Source organism: Hippopotamus amphibius, chromosome 2, assembly GCF_030028045.1.
Source record: "Hippopotamus amphibius kiboko isolate mHipAmp2 chromosome 2, mHipAmp2.hap2, whole genome shotgun sequence".
Lineage (NCBI taxonomy): Eukaryota > Metazoa > Chordata > Mammalia > Artiodactyla > Hippopotamidae > Hippopotamus > Hippopotamus amphibius.
The window spans coordinates 170,210,244-170,228,826 of NC_080187.1; positions in this window are offsets into that span (position 1 = coordinate 170,210,244).

Below are 18,583 nucleotides of genomic sequence, written 5' to 3' on the forward strand. Positions count from 1 at the left end.
CTTCATTTGAAGAGCTTATGTTCTAAATAGGAAATAACCTTTGGATATTGAACTCTTTCAACAACAATCTGAAATCTTATGACAACAATCTTACAAAACCAATCTAAAATCACTCAGTATATGGGCTCTGCAATGAAGGAGAGCAATGATGAATCCCACAGCTTTGCCCCAGAGCTCTAAATCCTCCCGTTCCAAGTATTGTACATAATTTTAAAAAGCCCACCATCTTATACCTAATGTTCCTCAAAGAGAGAAACTGTTGTGGAACTTGTCTTATGACTTATCATAATAAAATGACCCACTTTTTAAAAGATGCCACACTCTTTCAGAACCTAGAGTAATTCAGGTGAAGCCTTTGCAAGGTGAACTCACCGCCCAAAGCATAGCTTTATGCCAACGTAGTAAGTCAGAGAAAATCATTTCAACCTTCATCCAGAAATTAGATGGTTATTGATTGATATGGAAGATGCTGTAACCTTTCAGATTAAATTAAGAAATGTTGCTGAGCACAATTAAAATTTTTCTAATGTAAAGCTGTTTGCAGAGTGCATTTTTGACTAAATTCCATCTCTGAGGTTAATTACCATGTCTAGGTCCAGGAATAAGAGATTAAGTGGAAAATTGGCTCCAAAAGTTAAAGAATGGGAAGAAGCAAGAAGTATACAGAAGTGATTTATGTCCTACTGATGAATTTGAGGGAGGATAGCCAAATAACCACACCGTTCTATGCTAAAGGTTTTAGGCCAAAGCAATGGTATAAAATTAAAAGGGTACCCATTTCTTCTAGTGGGGCAGGGGCAGCTCCACATTTTGCTCACAATTAGAAACTATGTCATTCTTGCTAGTTAGGCTAAAGGCAGAATGTCTTATTGAGTGTGCTGGAGACATCCTAGGCAGTATGAATAGCTTTTTTTTTTCAAAGGATCTCACAATTCTTTATGGAAATCAATGTGGAAGTGATGCTGAATGCTCAGCCCCTGTACACCAGTGCCAAACCAAATCTCTGAGACAGATTTTTTGGTGAAGTAGAAAAGAATAACTTTATTGGTTTGCCAGCCAAGGGGGACATAGTGGGATCCTGCCCTTGAAACTGTGTGTCCCAACCCAGGGGAGTTTGTGTGAAGTTTTAAGGCAGTGGTTCAAGGGTGTGTGCAGGGCCTGTGCCCCTCTAATCTGGTCTCTGGTAATCTTCTTGATGGCTTCTCTGTTTCCTTTAGTCTGGCTTCAGGTGGTCTTCTCTGGTGTGAAGAATGCTGACATTTTCCATTTGTTGGCTTTTAATTCTATAAAGGGCTTAAGGACATTGTTATGTGTGAGGTGGAACCAGGAGGTGATTGAGGTGGAACCAGGACCCTGCCCCAAGGCTGCACAGTTGTTTCTTGGGTGTTCCTCCCTTAACTTTGCATCCCCTCCCTTCCCAGATTAGCAACTGTTCGAATCTGCCCTTTAGAACTCAGGGAAGATCATGGAGGCTGGAGTCTGTTCGCTACAAGAAACAGGGGACACAGAAAGGCTTTCATGTCCAGGAGCCCTGCAGGGGCCTGCTTGGTTTCAGAAGCTCAGTTAACTATTATATGAAAGTGGGCAAGAAAGGATTATAACCTCTCACCACAAAATCTGTTTCCAAGTAACAAGAGTAGGGTGATATTTTAGAGAAGCTAAGAAGACCTGAGTTTTTCTTTTGAATATACTATTAACCGGCTGGTTTTAGACAAGAGATCCAACTTAACTCTGCCCCTTTTTTCTCATCTATAAAATGAGTTGGGCTAAAGATGTTTTAAAGTTGTTACGGTTCTATAATATACAAATAATAAATATTTTAAAATTAATAAAGTAAAATGTACACCTTTGAGCTCAGCTATTGATAAGGTTGCTGCTATGACCCTGCCTCACTGGAACCATTCTAGATAGAGAACATGCACTTTTGGGAAACTCCAATTAAACTTGTTTTCATATAAAGCAGCCTTCCAAAGAGAAGAGCCCAAGAAAGGGCCCTTTAAAAGTGTAGCTCATTGCACAAACAGCAAAAAAGGTATACTAAAAGAAAAGACTAAAAGACCTTCATGACACATTCAGTGAAGAGATGCCCTCATAACTTTTACCAGTTAATTGATGCATAAAAGGTTGTGAAGATTAATGTACATCAAAATCAAAACTAAATTGAATTTTTGACATTTTTGCAAATAAAAACCCCAAAGAATACATAGGTGCCTTTTGATTTGTCACAGCTGGAAGATTCTGAATCATGAAGCGCTCTAGGAAAGGCCATTAAATAGCGTTAGATGGTTTGTCAGTGTGGAGGAAAAGTAATTGAAGAACCAAACTCTGTGTATGGGCATTGCATTTTAAAATATTTACCAAACAGAGGTAAAGTGAATCTTTTTCTTCCACAGCTAAAGCACAAAGTGTTGATTAGGGAGTCAACAGGAAAATTTTATGATTTAAATCCTTTTTAAGAAAATTCAGTTAGATTAAATAATCTTTGTTTAAAGATATTTCTGGCCTACATTAAAAAAAAAAAAACTTGCCATCTAAGCTGTGTTTGTTGTTGTTGTTGTTTTTAATTTTTATGAGAGAAAAGATTTAAAAGGAAACCACTGGTCTTTGAGAAGGACGTTTGAAAACAGCAATGTAGTATGGAAGAAGTTAAAATAAGAAACAAAATTCTTAGTACTGGTTCAAGAAGACTATGAGTTTGAAAACAATTTCAGATGACCTTATTCTGATATTCTTAGCCTCTGTCATAAGGACAATCACTTTTTTTTTCTTTTCTTTTCTTTTTTCTTTTCTTTTCTTTTCTTTTCTTTTCTTTTCTTTTCTTTTCTTTTCTAGAGACAACAATGAAATAAGCAAGTGCTAGCATATCATTGTCAATGAAGTTCCCAATTTTATTCTTTGAAAAAGAATACTAGTACTAATAATACTAATAATTAGGTAAGTGAAATGCCTTTTGTAGTAGATATAAAATGAGGAACATGTAGATCAACACAAGGTCTATACTAGGATTCAAACACACACCAGGGACCCAGTGGTAGGGTTGTTGAGTTTCTACATGGCCTGATGTGCCCCAGGAAGAGGTCCGTTGCAGCATATGAAAGCAATTCTGCCATCAAAGTGATTGGCTTTATCTGATTCTACTCATAAAAACTTAAGGTGTGTTTTTCTCCTTAGGTAGGATATTTTTTTCTTTAACTATACCATTAGTAGTAGACATGACTGACAAAGACAAGCCAGAAAGGGACTTGCATTTAATAATTCTGAAAAGCTCTTGTGACTCTCTCTCTTGTCTTTATTCCCAATGATTACTTTAGCAGTTGGCAAAGTAATGACTCTTCACAAGCTACACATGTCAAAAACAAAAAACAAACCTGGTCTTGAAAAACTGACTTCCACATGGAACGGAAGGAAGGAACAGTTTCTATTCTTGGAAGGACAACAGTATTTTGTTTTAATCAGTTGTGAAGTATCTAAAACTCTAAAATTCTAAATGAGGTTAATAAATCAGGAAGAGTTAATATGAAAACAAGTTTCATAATCAGCTTGTAAATAAATACTGCTGCATATTCTATTAAGGCTAGCCCCAGGGCTGAGGCAAGTCAGAACAGATATTTCATATAGTCCCACAGTTCAAAACTTTTAGGTGGAAATAGATCATGAGAAAACATTTTAATAAACAGCACCACTATTTAGTAAGAATGGTAATAGCAGCAAGCAGTCAAAAGCTAACAGAAAGCCCCTTCTCCCTGTATGAAGCTTTCCTCTCTCTAGAATGACTGTTTTCAGAATCACCTGCCAAAGAAGTCTAAAACATCTAGTTATCACCCAGTAAAGTCACTCCAACTTCTCACTGAGCATGAAGTACTCACATCCCAGCTCTTGCAATTAAGAGTCTGACTAAGCTTAGGTTTCTCTAATGACTCCCCACCTTTCCCCAAAAGCTGATAAACTTTAGAAACATGGACAGTCTGAAATGAGCTTTCCTGCATACCTCAATAAAGACTCCACATTTCTTCTTTTGGTAGGTAGATGATTGAGTTAAAAGAGAACGCATAATTTTAGAAAACATTTAAATTTTAAATACAATTTGTTTGTAGGAAATTCAGGTAAAGTTCTGGTTTTTATAAATGCTGGTCAAGAGGTCAACGTTAAGGGAGTAGTTGTAGCCACCCAAAGAGAGATTATAAGGCGAAAAGAAAGTTGGTGGGGTGCGGGGACTTATAAAAAAGGTCATGAACAGAGTCATCAGTCAGAAGAAAGTCAGAAGGAGATAAGGGACTTATCAACTTTATCAAACAGGAAGACTTTTGAGTAAGATAAGAGTGAATAGTATCTATTGCATTTGGACAATATTGGTGACCCTAGAACATACTGTTTCAATGGGAAGTCGTTGTAATACATTGGAAAGAATGAGATGTGAGGAGTTGAAAACAGTAACCATGATACTTAGACAACCCTGGTATGCATACACCACGGCAGAGAGACCTAGGTTTTAATCCCTCCTTAAACATTGAAGGTATGGCCTTGGGCGAGCTAATTAATGTCAAAGAAGCACAACATTTTCTCTGTACATTTGAGTATAATAATAGTACCACCTAAGAGTTTTGTGAAAATAAAATGAGATATTGTGTGTAATTTGTTAGAATGAGACCTGGCATATGGTAAGCACTCAATAAATGTCAGCTATTATTTTGAGAAGAAAAAAGATATAAAGTCAAGTGAGTAGTTTTTGTGTCCTTTGTGACTGTTTTGTCTTGGAATTTGTGTAAATAGGTGTGTCTGCATATATGGGTATATGGATATTTTAGATGGGATTAAGTTGAGCCCATTTATAGGCTAAGGAAAATCAGCTAGTAAAGAAAGAAAAGGAAGTACTTGAACTCTGCTTAGTTAGGGAAGGAAATGTCTCCATTTGGAAAATATACTTTCATAAGCCTTCTAGGGATAAATGAGACTCTCTGGGCAGGGAGTTAAGCTGGTGTCAAGACATTAGAAGAGGGAGGAAGCTGCTTTGAATGAAACAAAGGGAAGAATGTGTGCTTTTATAATGAAATTGACAGATTGAGTGTAGAATCTGTATCAGACTTGGGTACAAGCAGTTTATTGAGAGGTGGTCCCAGGGAGCAGGGGTGAGTGACCACGGAGGTTGAAACTAGAAAGAGAGAAAACCCAATACACTGCTGTGTCTCAAAGAAATTTCTACCTGAGAATTGGGAAAAAAAATAATAAGCATTTCCTGATCATTTTCATACCCGATTAGTTCAGTGGGTGTGAATTCCACTCCCTCACATTTCAGGTTGTGCTTGCATCTCCCCGAATGAGCTCTCAGCAGCATCCCCATGGTACAGTGTCAAAGAGGGCTTGAGAGATCATGGTACCTGCTTGAGACAAGATGCTGTTCCCTGACAGAAGGAGTCACCTCTGGGAATGAAGACCTCTAAATGTACATAACTTAAGGTTGAAAACACAAATTCTGCAAATGGATTTCTGGAAATGGTAGTGAGAGGGGTCAGTCTTAAATTCAAGGCTTATTTTTTGACCTGGGTATTCCAGGCTTTGAGGACACAGCACCATATATTGACTGTTGATTTAGCACTCCAACATGCCAGGGTTTTGTTTCTAAATTAGCACCCAAATTATTTTTGAATAGGCTATTCTCATTCTATTAGATTGACTGCTTCTGTGGAATACATATATTTATGCTACGACCAGTCTACTCCATGGTGGACATAGTCATTGCTATAAATTGGGCCCCTTATTTGGAGACAATATTGTAGAAAAAATCATGCCAATTAATAAGGCATTGTGTAAGCTCTTACATGATGGTGGGGTGGAGGAACTTTTGGCAGAGAAGGTAAAAGCAAATCTGGAGTAGATGTCAATCCCTCAATAAACTCTTGCTGCCACTTCCAGGGTGGAAAGCTTTGGCAAAATCTGCAAGCCACTCAAATGGCTGGCTGGTTTCCTCAAAGGTGATACCATATAGAGGAATCACCATCAGTCTTTGATGCTGACAGTTCAGGTATTCAGACGTGTAGTAGCTAGGTCAGCCTTGGGAAGAGAGTTCATGTTTCTAGAACTGTGTATAGTTTGCACTCTGCCACCTTTGCCTTTTTCTTTCATGGCCTACTGTGTAAGCACTGCAGTGACTGAAGAGAAAAGATGTAGCTCCACAAAACAAAGCATAGGAAGCCTTTCAAGTCTAGACTTACACTTTCTTTTGAAACTCCTGAGTCTGGTTTTGAGCAAAACCTACCCTGTAGCAGCAGGAAATGAGAGTCTTTCTAGATGCTGCCTTGGAAGTTCTTCTGTCTTTCACAGTGTGCCTTGAGATGGTAGTTTTCTGATCTAACACTCATTTTCTTTGCTCAAGTCTTCCAAAGTGTAAAACACGAGCCATTCAATTTCATAATTAATAAACTCACCGTTGCGCACTGATGTGTTAGAGCCAGAGAATAGTCCAGTGCCTTACCCTCGACTTGGCCTATTCCGCTGCAGGTGGGAGACTCGGTCATTGTAAAGCTGTAGCATACCTGGACTTCCTCATCAGCCCACTTCCTACTCCAGTGGGTTTTCTGTTTGCATCTGACTGGTACATAATTCAGTTCTGGAATCCTATCCTATATGTCTGCATTTTTAGACATCGTGCCCCCGCAAAGGCTACCTCAATACACAGGTAGTTTATTTGGAAGGTAATCACAGTGAGCAGGAGTTAGCAATGAACTGCAGTAAAACATGCCGGGAGGAAAGGGGGTACATTGTCAAGTTGGTCACTGCTGCAGCAACAGCACTCCAGGAACTCTTCTAAGGAGCATATAGAAGACCTCTTTCAGTTGTTCACTTGACACTGATGAAAAGCAACATTTGCCCATCAGAAGGTGTTAAATTTCCTTCGCTTGCAAGGTTTGCGTGTGCATGGGCTGCCACTGCGTCCAGTGCCACAGGTTTGGAAGGGCCTCATACGCCTCTCAGCCTGTGATTGAGGGGAGGTGCCGTCAGGATGAAGGGAGTCAAAGCACACACGGAGCTGCTCTCCACAGCTGGAGTCAGGCACATTGTGGAGACTGGGGAAAGGGGCACAGGGGACAGCCGATGCAGAGGAGGGGAAGAGAACACACGGGAGGAAAGATTGTACGAGAGATAAGGGGAGCATCTGAAACTAGATTCCATGATGGCAGGGTGGACAAAGAATGTGTTCTGGAACAATGATGCTTATTACGTTTCAAGTTATATACACTTCTACCGTGTAAACCACTTCTCCGTATACTTCCCAAATCTCTAAAAGCACAAAGGCAGAAGGCCTGGAGGAAGTGAAAATCAAGAGGATGTTATCACACCTCTCCCTAGAAATTTAGAGAAATATCAGGGGAGTATTTTGGAATTCTACCAAGTCATGGGATTTTTTTTTTTTTAAGTGAAGTATAATGTCCACATCAAAAAGTGTACAAATCATAGGTGTGTTTTCACAAAGTGAGGAACCCCATATAATCAGCATCCATATTAAGAAACTGAGCCTTACCAGCATCACAGAAGCCTGCTTTGTGCTCCCTTCTAATCATCACCTCCTACTCCTATGAGGGTAGTCACTTATTTCTAACAGCATAGCTTGGTTTTGCCTCTTTTTGAACCTCACTCGAATGCAGACACAAAGTTGGGGCTGATTTCTCTCCCTCAACACTTTGCTTGTGAGATACTGCAAGCCGTGGAGTTTTCTGAAAGTTAAGCTAAAGATCTGTTTTTGTTTTTGTTTTTTAAGGAACTAAGGAAGGTTTATCTGTTTATTTTTGGCTGCGTTGGGTCTTCATTGCTGCATGCCGGCTTTCTCTAGTTGTAGCGAGCAGGGGCTACTCTTCCTTGCAGTGTACAGTCTTCTCGTTGTGGTGGCTTCTCTGGTTGCAGATCACAGGCTTTAAGCGAGGGCTTCAGTAGTTGCAGCACTCAGGCTCAGTAGTTGTGGCACACGGACTTAGTTACTCCGTGGCATGTGGAATCTTCCCGGAGCAGGGATTGAACCTGTGTTCCTTGCATTGGCAGGTGGATTCTTAACCACTGCACCACTAGGGAATTCCTTAAGCTAAAGGTCCTTGACAACTAAGGCTTTGTTTCCCACTTGGTTGTGAGGACCTAGACTGTGTTTTTTGGTTGTTTTTTGTTTTTAATAAATTTATGTATTTGTTTATTTATTTATTGGCTGCGTTGGGTCTTTGCCTGGGTCTCACAGGCTTTCTCTAGTTGCAGAGAGCGGGGACTACTCTTCGTTGCCGTGCTTCGGCTTCTCATTGCAGTGGCTTCTCTTGTTGCAGAGCATGGGCTCTTGGTGCGCGAGCATCAGTAGTTTTGGCACATGGGCTCAACAGTTGTGGCTCTGAGGGTCCAAAGCGCAGGCTTAGTAGCTCCACAGCATGTGGGATCTTCCCGGTGCAGGGCTCGAACCCATGTCCCCTGCACTGGCAGGCGGATTCTTACCCACTGCGCCACTGGCGACACCCCTGTGTGTGTGTTTTACTCATTTTTGTCTCCCTGACACCTGGTGAAGCGCCTACACTCATGATAAGATAGAGGTATCTCTTTTTACCCGCCGTAGGACTGACTAGTACAAAGCCTGCCTTTCATCAGCACGTAATAAATTTGTGTTGATTCTTAGATGGCAAAGTTGTTTTAAATATCCATTGCTTCTGTCTCTGATATTGCTATTGACATCTCAATCCATAAATGCCAATCTTCAGTATATGATGTATGCATGCCTGTTTTTATTTCTTTGTCTATTTAGCTTTCATTGAGAGAGAAGAGTCTTAATTTTGCAAGCAAGACTGCAAATAACATTAAGTAATGAAAGGGCCCTAGTGATGGTGTGATGGGGAAGGAAGATACTCTGACATTTCTAATATGAAGGAAGCAAACTGTGAGAAGGGATGAACATTCCAGAAGGACTGAATTTCTTATAGTTTCAATCTCTCGTTACCAATGTACTTATACCTGCATTTTGTTTTGTTTTGTTTTGTTTTTGATAGAGTTTTCTTAGTTACAACTGTAGACCACATTGAAATTATAGATTTGGAGATTTTGGTAACACATTTCTCAAAGATAAAAGCAAACTTTATAAATTTAAGCAAAGAACACAAAAGCCAATCAAGAGTTTGTAGTGACTGATTACAATTACTAATTAAAATTATAGTTTGTTTTGTCTTAGTAGAATCTATATATGGGCTGAAAGATCAAGGAGACATTGTTTATAAGTTTTTTATTTTTCTGTAATAGAGAATACAGTCTAGCATCATCGGTCATGAAATCCCTTTCTCTTCATTATTGTGGGTAAGTTTAATAGCAGTGTTGGCTAAAATGTATATAGGTATAACCTAGATATAATAACAGCATCCTGATGATTGCATAATAATAGCATAACTAGCAATCATTATGTGCCAAGGATTATTCTGAGTATTTTATACACTATAGATTACAACTAGGTATATATTAACTTAAATATTAACATATTTTACCCTTATACAGCCCTATGAGGTAGGAACTTTATCTCCATTTTACAATTAAGAAAACTGAATCTCTTAGAAATTAAGAAACAAAATCACATACTAGAAGCAAAGCCAGAATATGAACTCAAGCTTCAGATTCTATGGTTTTAACCACTGCACTATCCTGCTGCTGATTAAACTAAAGAGTGAGATTTTTCTCATTTGTATCCATTTTTTTATGAGAGGACTTCACTTATATATTCTCCTAGTCAAGTGTCTCTTTTATGTGAACCTTATGGAATCCTAGTAGGAGAAGTATAGAAAGTCTGCAAGAGAGGCAGAGAGAAGAGGAGAGATGAAGAACAATAGGCAGAGGTGGTTGAGTCTGACTTGGAAGGCAGGGTGAGTGAGATGGGGAGTGCAGGTAGGCCAGGTAAGTGTCTCACACAGTGTGACTCTGGGTACCTGCCACAGCCGTAAAAACAAAATAATTCTGAACATATCTCCCAAAAGAAGGAATGTGAAAAAAATTACATAATTATTAATAATCTATTTTAAATTTAATGTCTGTGTTCCAAAACAACACAGACATGGCATCTTTGATTGGCTGTTAGATTGTTAGAATGAATATTAAAATATTAAAGATTAATACAACCACATTAATTTTTTAATTTTTTATTTTTATTTTTTTAATTAATTTTATTTATTTATTATTTTTGCGGGGGTACACCAACACATTAATTTTTTTAAACAGGAGAGTAAGGCACTCTAATGTTCTTAAGCATTAGAGTGAAAATTGAAGGAAATTAATAGAACTAAGTGACCAATCCTGGGATGAACAAATGATGAACGAAATATTAATCAAGAGAAGTAAAGAAATCTAATTACAAAAAAGAAAAAGAGACATATGCTCCAAAGTGCTGGTCAGTATATCCCAATTATAATTCTGTCCCTCCATCTCTCCCACTCTTCTATTCCTTTCTGCTTTAGAAACAAAGCTGGTAAAGAATTTAATTTCTTGGGCAGTGTATCTTGAAGTTAACTTATCTGAATGATTCTCACCAGGGTCTATCAGACTCACATATATAATAAGATGATTAATTGACATTTTATCATTAAAGAAATATATATTATTAATTAAACCAAACTAGATGTTACAATGAAATCCCAGACCTCCCAAATCCTTTGTGGAATTAATAATATATTAACACTTTTAGGTAATAAACACAAATTGAAAAAGTGACTCCATGTCCCAAGATACATATGTTGAATCACTTATGCAACATTAATGAGCATGTAATTTATTCAAGACAAAAATTCGTAGATATTATTTGTTTCTTAACAAGCCATATAAATTTAGCAAAATTTGATCTTATATTTGAGGGAAATATTTTGAGTATGGTTGAGATTTATCAATCATTGTTAAAGAAATTTCAAATTAAATTGAACAACGCCTTTTGAAAAGTTGTCTGTATGACAATTGGAGATTACAAAAAATGACATGGTATGATTATCGTCAAAAAGCTTATAAGCTTGTTGGAAAGGCAATGTCTAGAACTATATAGTACAAATACCACACAAGTATAACATGATATTTTGTCTGCTGTTAGAATGTATTTTGGTAAAAATGGAAGAGATTGCCATTTGGCCAGACTCTTTATAGAAGACTGAAGTGTTATATAAAAGGCAGTAAGTCTCCTGAGCAGGGAAGAGGAATAATGAAAGTGAAATAGTGAAAGTAAGTTAGGTTGTGGTGAGCTTGAATGAGAAAGTCTCTAGGAGGGATGAAAAGTGCTAGTGCACCTAAACGGAAAACTCCTGGACCCTGAAGCAAAGGCAGGGATAAAAGGAGTTTGCGCCCAGGGCTTAGATGTTCATTCAGCAATTACTTATTATACTTTTATTGTGTACCAGGCAGAGTAGTAGGCAAAGATCTCTGACCTCCTGGAACTTACTTTCTAACTAGGAGAAACAAAGTTATAGTCAGTAAATATAATATTAAGTACATAGTTAGATAATCCAGTAGTTTAGAAGTGATAAGAGCTATGAAAAAAATATAGAGCTCAATAAGGGGGTTTGAGGATAAGGGGAGAGAGTGGGTTGTAAGTTCAAAAAGTTTAAGCAGGATAGACTTCATTAATAAAGTGACAGGTAAGCAAAGACTTGCAGATGTCTGGGGGATGAGTGTTCCAGGCAGAACAGTCAACACAATGGCCCTAGGGCAAGTGAAATGTACTAGCTTGTAGGAGGAATAGCAAGAAAGCCATTGGGAAAGTGAGTCTGGGATGGAGGGAGCCAAGGGACACTAATAGGAGATAAGATTACCAGAGTAAAGGGACCAGATCACGTAGGGCCTTGTAGAAAACCGGGAACTTTGACTTGTACTTTAAGTGAAATTCAGATCCCTTAAAGGGTTTGGAACGGATTAATACGTGGTATTATCTTGGGTCTTAAAAAGGTCACTGACTGCTACGTTGAGGATAGACTGTGAGTGGAGTTGGGAAGGTACAGGTTGAAATAAATTATGAGACCATTGCAAACATCCATGTGAGTTATGAGGCCTGGAGCAGGGTGGTTCCAGCAGAAGTGGAGAGAAGTAGTCAGAATTGTTTACAAAGATGTGGGTATGGAGGACCCCTGGAGAGAGTGGAGCGACCTGGTGCTAATACAGTCTCTAGACTTGATGAGACAAGCAGGGGAATGATTACTGTAGAGTCCACTCTGTGAGAAAAGACACACAACCAGTTCAGGGTAGCCTTGGTGGCAGGGAGCCAGGGCATACATACTTTCACCTCATTCTCCTCTGTTCCTTCTCATCCCCTGTGATGCCATGAGAAGGCAGGGAGCACAGCAACCTACTGATGTAATACATGCAGGCCAGCCTTGCTGTGCTGCCAAAAGCACAGGAGTGGAGAAAGGTAGAGAGTGACTCTGGAAGAGCAAATGAAATGTAAATGGTACCTATATCCTGGAAGCTAAATGAAGACAGCATATCAAGGGGGATGGAGTGATGTGTTGTGCCAAAATCTGCACGTACCACAAATAAGATGTGGACAGAAACCAGCCATAGGAGTTAGCAATGTGGAGTTCATTGAAAGATCATGGAAAGTGGAGTTCTGATAGAACACTGGGGACAAAAGCTAGCTTAGAGTGAGTTTAAGGGTGAATGGGAAAAAATCAGGGACAGTGTAGGGACGATTCCTCCAAAGCACAGCAAGAATTTCAAAGCCCTGTGCTTAAATATTACAGTTACTGAGTAGCAGAATTATTGTTTTACATGATGAAGTCAGTTGCTTCTGGGTGCTGATGTGGCTGGGATGTAAATGATAGTGATATCATCATTCTTGGCCTCTTTCACCTAATGAACATCTGAAACCATGTGGGCTGCCAAGTTTATGCCTCCAGAAGACACAAAAGAAAGCTGGTAACTGCAGCCACATATTTGCATTATCTTTTTAATACACTTTACCCTGCTTTGTAGCTATTTCAAGAGTAAATCGAAATAAAGAACTTGAATTGTTCATTCTTGCCTATCCTTGAATCTAAAACTGTACCCTATGCGCTGGCTGATCTCAGGTAGGTATTAAAGGCTATTGTGATAACACAGACATAAGGTGCTATAAGCCTGCTCAGGGTAGCGGAAGTAGAAATTTAACAGATAAGGTTGTAGCCATAGAGTAATTAACATAACTGCTTTGGACTGAATGTTTGTCTCCCTAAAATTCATGTGTTGAAATTCTAGCCCTCAGTGGGATGGCATTAGCAGGTAGGGCCTTTGGGAAGTAATTAGGTTTAGATGAGGTCATGAGGGAAAAATCCTCGAGATGAGATCAGCGTCTTTACAAGAAAAGAGACCAGAGTTTGTCCTGTGTCATATAACATTACGAGAAAATGGCCATGTTCAGAACAGGAAAAAGGTCCTTGTTAGATACCCAGTATGCTGGTACCTTGATCTTGGACTTTCTGAACACCAAAACTGTGAGAAATAAGTGCTTGTTGTCTAACTCATTCCATGTATGGAATGTATTAAAGCAGCCTGAACTGACTAATACAATAAGCTGGCTAAATGACTGTATATGGGAATGAAAGATAAGGAGGAACCAACTTTTCTCCCAGTTGTCTTCAACAATAAAGGAAAATTGTGATTCTACAGACAGAAGCTTAAAATTTCTAGAAAGAAAGCATAGGAAGGACATAGGAGAGCAATCAGAGAATATTTGCTTTGAAATGAAGAAGCTTCTCTTTGTGGAGCATCTAATCTATGACAAGCCCTGTAATACACACACCCATGAATATCATCTGATAGAAGAGCTTAAACATCATAATGAGAGAGAGAAATTAAACCTGCACCTAGGCATTACATAAATCTCTCTGGTGGGGTCCTTGGGAAGATGCATATGGGGAGAGAAGCAAGGCAGAGAGGCTGGAATCCACACCATACAGCTTGTGCAATTAGTCTTCAGAACCTAAATACTTGTCTTTGTGTTTGCTATTCCTTACTGTGTTTCAACTGGTTCATGAAATTTTAATTCCTGACTTTTGTCTTTTACCTCACTAGTTTTCATTTCAAACTTTGGGTTCTCTGTAAATTTGACAAGTTTTCTTTCTAAAGCATCATGTAGGCCAGAGTTAAGGCTACTGAAAGGCACAAGGCTAAGAACAGATCCCAGTGACGATTGCTATTGAGTGCTCAGAGCAAAAGGCAGATTGAAGGAGTTAAAGGTAAGGCTATGAAGGATGCAAATTCAAAAGAAATAGTGAACACTCTTTCTTCAGAGAGCGTAATCCTCAAAGTAGAAAATCCTTAAAAAAAAAGAGAAAAAGGAAAAAACCTTGATCTAATAAGTTTTTAAGAAATCACAAGATGAAGGATAAGTATAAAAAAAGTCAATGCTATTTCTGTATACTAGCATTGAACAATCTGAATATCAAATTAAGAAAATGATTTTATTCATAATAAAAACAAACAGAATACTTGAGAATAAACTTAACAAAAGAAGTGCAAGACCTGTGTACTGTAACTACAAAATGTTGATGAGAGAAATTAAAGAAAATCCATGGAGAGACATTGCAGATTCATGGATTGGAAGACTCAGTATTGCTTTTTTGTTTTTGTTTAGTTTTAATTGGAATATAGTTGCTTTACAATGTTAATTTCTTCTGTACAGCAAAGTGAATCAGTTATACATATACATATATCCACTCTTTTTTAGATTCTTTTCCCATGTAGGTCATTACAAAGTATTGAGAAGAGTTCCTTTGCTATACAGTAGGTCCTTAGTAGTTATCTATTTTATATATAGTAGTGTGTATATATTGATCCCAATCTCCCAATTTATCCCTCCCCCACTTCTCCCCACTGGTAACTAAAAGTTTGTTTTCTACATCTGTGATTCAGTTTCTGTTTTGTAAATAGGTTCATTTGTAACATTTTTTAGATTATTCCACATATAAACAATATCATATGATATTTGTTTCTCTTTGTCTGACTTACTTGACACAGTATGACAATCTAGGTCCATCCACATTGCTACAAATGGCATTATTTAATTCTTTTTTATGGCTGAGTAATATTCCATTGTGTATATGTATCACATGTTCTTTATCCATTCCTCTGTCAAATGGACATTTAGGTTGCTTCCATGTCCTGGCTACTGTAAATAGGGTTGCAGTGAACATTGGGGTGCAAGTATCTTTTCTAATTGTGGTTTCCTCTGGGTATATACCCAGGAGTGGGATTGCAGGATCATATAATATTTCTAGTTTTAGTTTTTTAAGGAACCTCCATACTGTTCTCCATAATGGTTGTGCCAATTTACATTCCCATCAACAGTGTAGGAGGGTTAAGATAGCCATTCTTCCCAAATTTGTCTGTGAATTCAACACAAAAGACCTGGAAAAGTTAAAACAAATTCTTAAGAACATAGAACTTATACCATCTACTTTCAAAACTTACTGTAAAGATTCAGTAATCAAAACTGTGGAATTGGCATAAGGATAGGCCCATACATCAATATAATAGAATAGAAAACCCAGAAATAAACCCTTAAATTATGGTCAACTGATTTTTTGACAAAGGTGTCAAATGATGCTAGGATAATTAAATATTCATATGCAAATAAGATTAACTTAGACTGACCCTTACATCTTATTTATATAAAACTCAACTAAAAATGGGTTTTTGACCTAAATATAAGAGCTAAAATTATAAAATTTTCAGAGGAAAACAGAAGAAAACTCTTTGTGATCTCAGGTGAGGCAAAGATTTCTTAGGTATGATACACAAAGCACATTCCATAAAGAAAAAAAATGGAAAACTTTGCTCTTTAAAAGACACCATTGAAAACAGAATGGTAAGCTGTAGATTGAGAGAAAATATTTGCAAATGATATGCCTAATAAAGAACTTAATCTGAAATATATAGAAACTTTTACAGCTCATGAATAAGAATACAAACAATCCAGTTTAAAAAGTGGCAAAATATTTCACCAAAGAAGACATACAAAAGCTACCAATCACATGAAAAGGTGCTCAATATTATTAGCCATTAGGGCAATCCAAATAAAAAATTTCAATGAGATACTGCTACACAGCCATTAGAAAAGCTATAATCGAGAAAATGGATAATACCAAGCGTTATTAAGAATGTGGAGAAACTGGGACACTCACACATTGCAATGGGAATGTAAAATGGTATTGATATTTTAGAAGACAGTTTCGTAGTTTCTTAATAAATTAAACACAAACTTACCATATGACCCATAAACTCCACTCCTCTAAATTCCAGTATCTACCCAAAGTGAAAACTTTTGTCCATTTGAAGACCTGAGTGTAAATATCCATAACTGTATTTTTCATAATAGCCAAAAACTAGAGACACTTAAAATGTCCCTCAAGTGGTAAATTCATAAACACAATGTGTATGTTCACACAGTGGGGTACTATGCAGCAATAAAAAGAAATGATTTGCTGATACATGCTACAACATAGACGACCCTTAAATCATTACACTAAGTGAAAGAAGCCAGACACATATTGTATGATTCTGTTCACATGAAATTTCTAGAAAAGGCAAAACTATAGAGAAAGAACAGTAATTGCCTGGATTTGAGGGTGATAGCAGAGATTGACTGTAAACAGGCACAAGGGACAATTATGGTATGATGAAAATGTTTTAAAACTGGATTGTGTGAGGTACCACCTCATACCAGTCAGAATGGCCATCTTTAAAAAGTCTGCAAATAACAAATGCTGCAGAGGGTGTGGAGAAAAGGGAACCCTCCTATACTGTTGGTGGGATTGTAAATTGGTTACAGCCACTACGGAAAACAGTATGGAGGTTCCTCAGAAAACTAAAAATAGAATTACCATATGATCCATCAGTCCCACTCCTGGGAATATACCTGAACAAAACTACAATTCGAAAAGATACGTGCACTCCTATGTTCATAATAGCACTGTTCACAGTAGCCAAAACATGGAAACGACCTAAATGTCTATCAACAGATGAATGGATAAAGAAGATGTGTTACATACATGCAATGAACACTACTCAGCCATAAAAAAGAATGAAATAATGCCATTTGCAGCAATGTGGATGCAAATAGAGATTATCCTACTAAGTGAAGTAAGTCAGAAAGAGAAAGGTAAATGCCATATGATATCACATATGTGGAATCTAAAATATGGCACGAATGAACCTAGCTATAAAACAAAGACAGACACATAGACATATAAACCATAGACTTGTGCTTGCCAAAGGGAGGAGGTGAGGGAGAGGGATGGACTGGGTGTTTGGGGTTGGTAGATGCAAGCTGTTACATTTACAGTGGATAAACAACAGGTCCTAATGTATAGCACAGGGAACTATATTCAATATCCTGTAATAAACCATAATGGAAAAGAATATTAAAAAGAATGAAAAAAAAACTGGGGTGTCTGCAGAACTGTTTACATTTACTAAAAATCATTAAATTGTACACTTAAAATTCTTGAATATTTTTAGTACGCAAATTACATCTCAATAAATCTATTTAAAAATTTAATAGATTTTCAACAAAGGGCAACACATCAGTATTCACATTCATGACCAGAGTATTTGAAATAACAACTTTAACACACCAAAATTATGGTGCCTAAGTAGATTCTGCTTTGAAATGCCTTGTTAAAGATATTTTTTACTCCCTTCTTTACAATGAGAGTTGAGAACCTAAAACAATAAAAAGATGTAATTGTTTATATATTTTGACAAATATCTTATTGAATGTTTAAAGTATCTCATTAAAGCCAATTACTCAGATATTTTTTACATGACATCACATCAGCATGTATGATGTTAAAAGTGAATTACATTTTTAAAAACAAAGTAACCTGTTGATTGAGTCAAATACACAAAGCCTTAATATTTTCTTAGGAAACTCTTTTTTCCTGCTGTCTTAGCAAGTATTTCAAGATAATGAGAAATACAAATAAAATATGGCACTAAAATTTCTTACTTAATTTCACCAGAATAACAATTTATTCTTTTCAATTTCAATTGTGGTAAAGTGCACACGCCATAAAATTTGCCATCTTAGCCTTTTTTCACCTGTGCTGTTCAGTGGCACAAGTATATTCATGTTCCTGTGCTACCATCAGCACCACCCATCCACAGAACATTTTCGTCTTGCAAAACTGAAACCCTGTACCTTTCAACAATAGCTCTCCATTCCCACCTCCCCCAGGCCCTGGCAAACACCATTCTACTTTCTATCTCTTTGGATTTGATTACTCTAGGTACCTCATATAAATAAGATCATATAGCATTAGTCTTTTTTGTGACTGGCTTATTTCACTTAGTATAATGTCTTCAGGGTCCATCTGTGTTGTAGCAAGTGTCAAAATTTTCTTCCTTTTTAAGGCTGAATAATATTCCATTGTATGTATTTACCACATTTTCTTTACCCCTTGATCTGTCAGTGGACACTTGCATTGCTTCTACCTTTTGGCGATTATGAGGAATGCCGCTACGAGCATGGGTGTAAAAATCTCTCTTCAAGTCTCTGCTTTCAGTTCTTTTGGGTGTACACCCAGAACGGGACTTGCTTCTATTTTTAATTTTTTGAGGAGCCACCATGTTT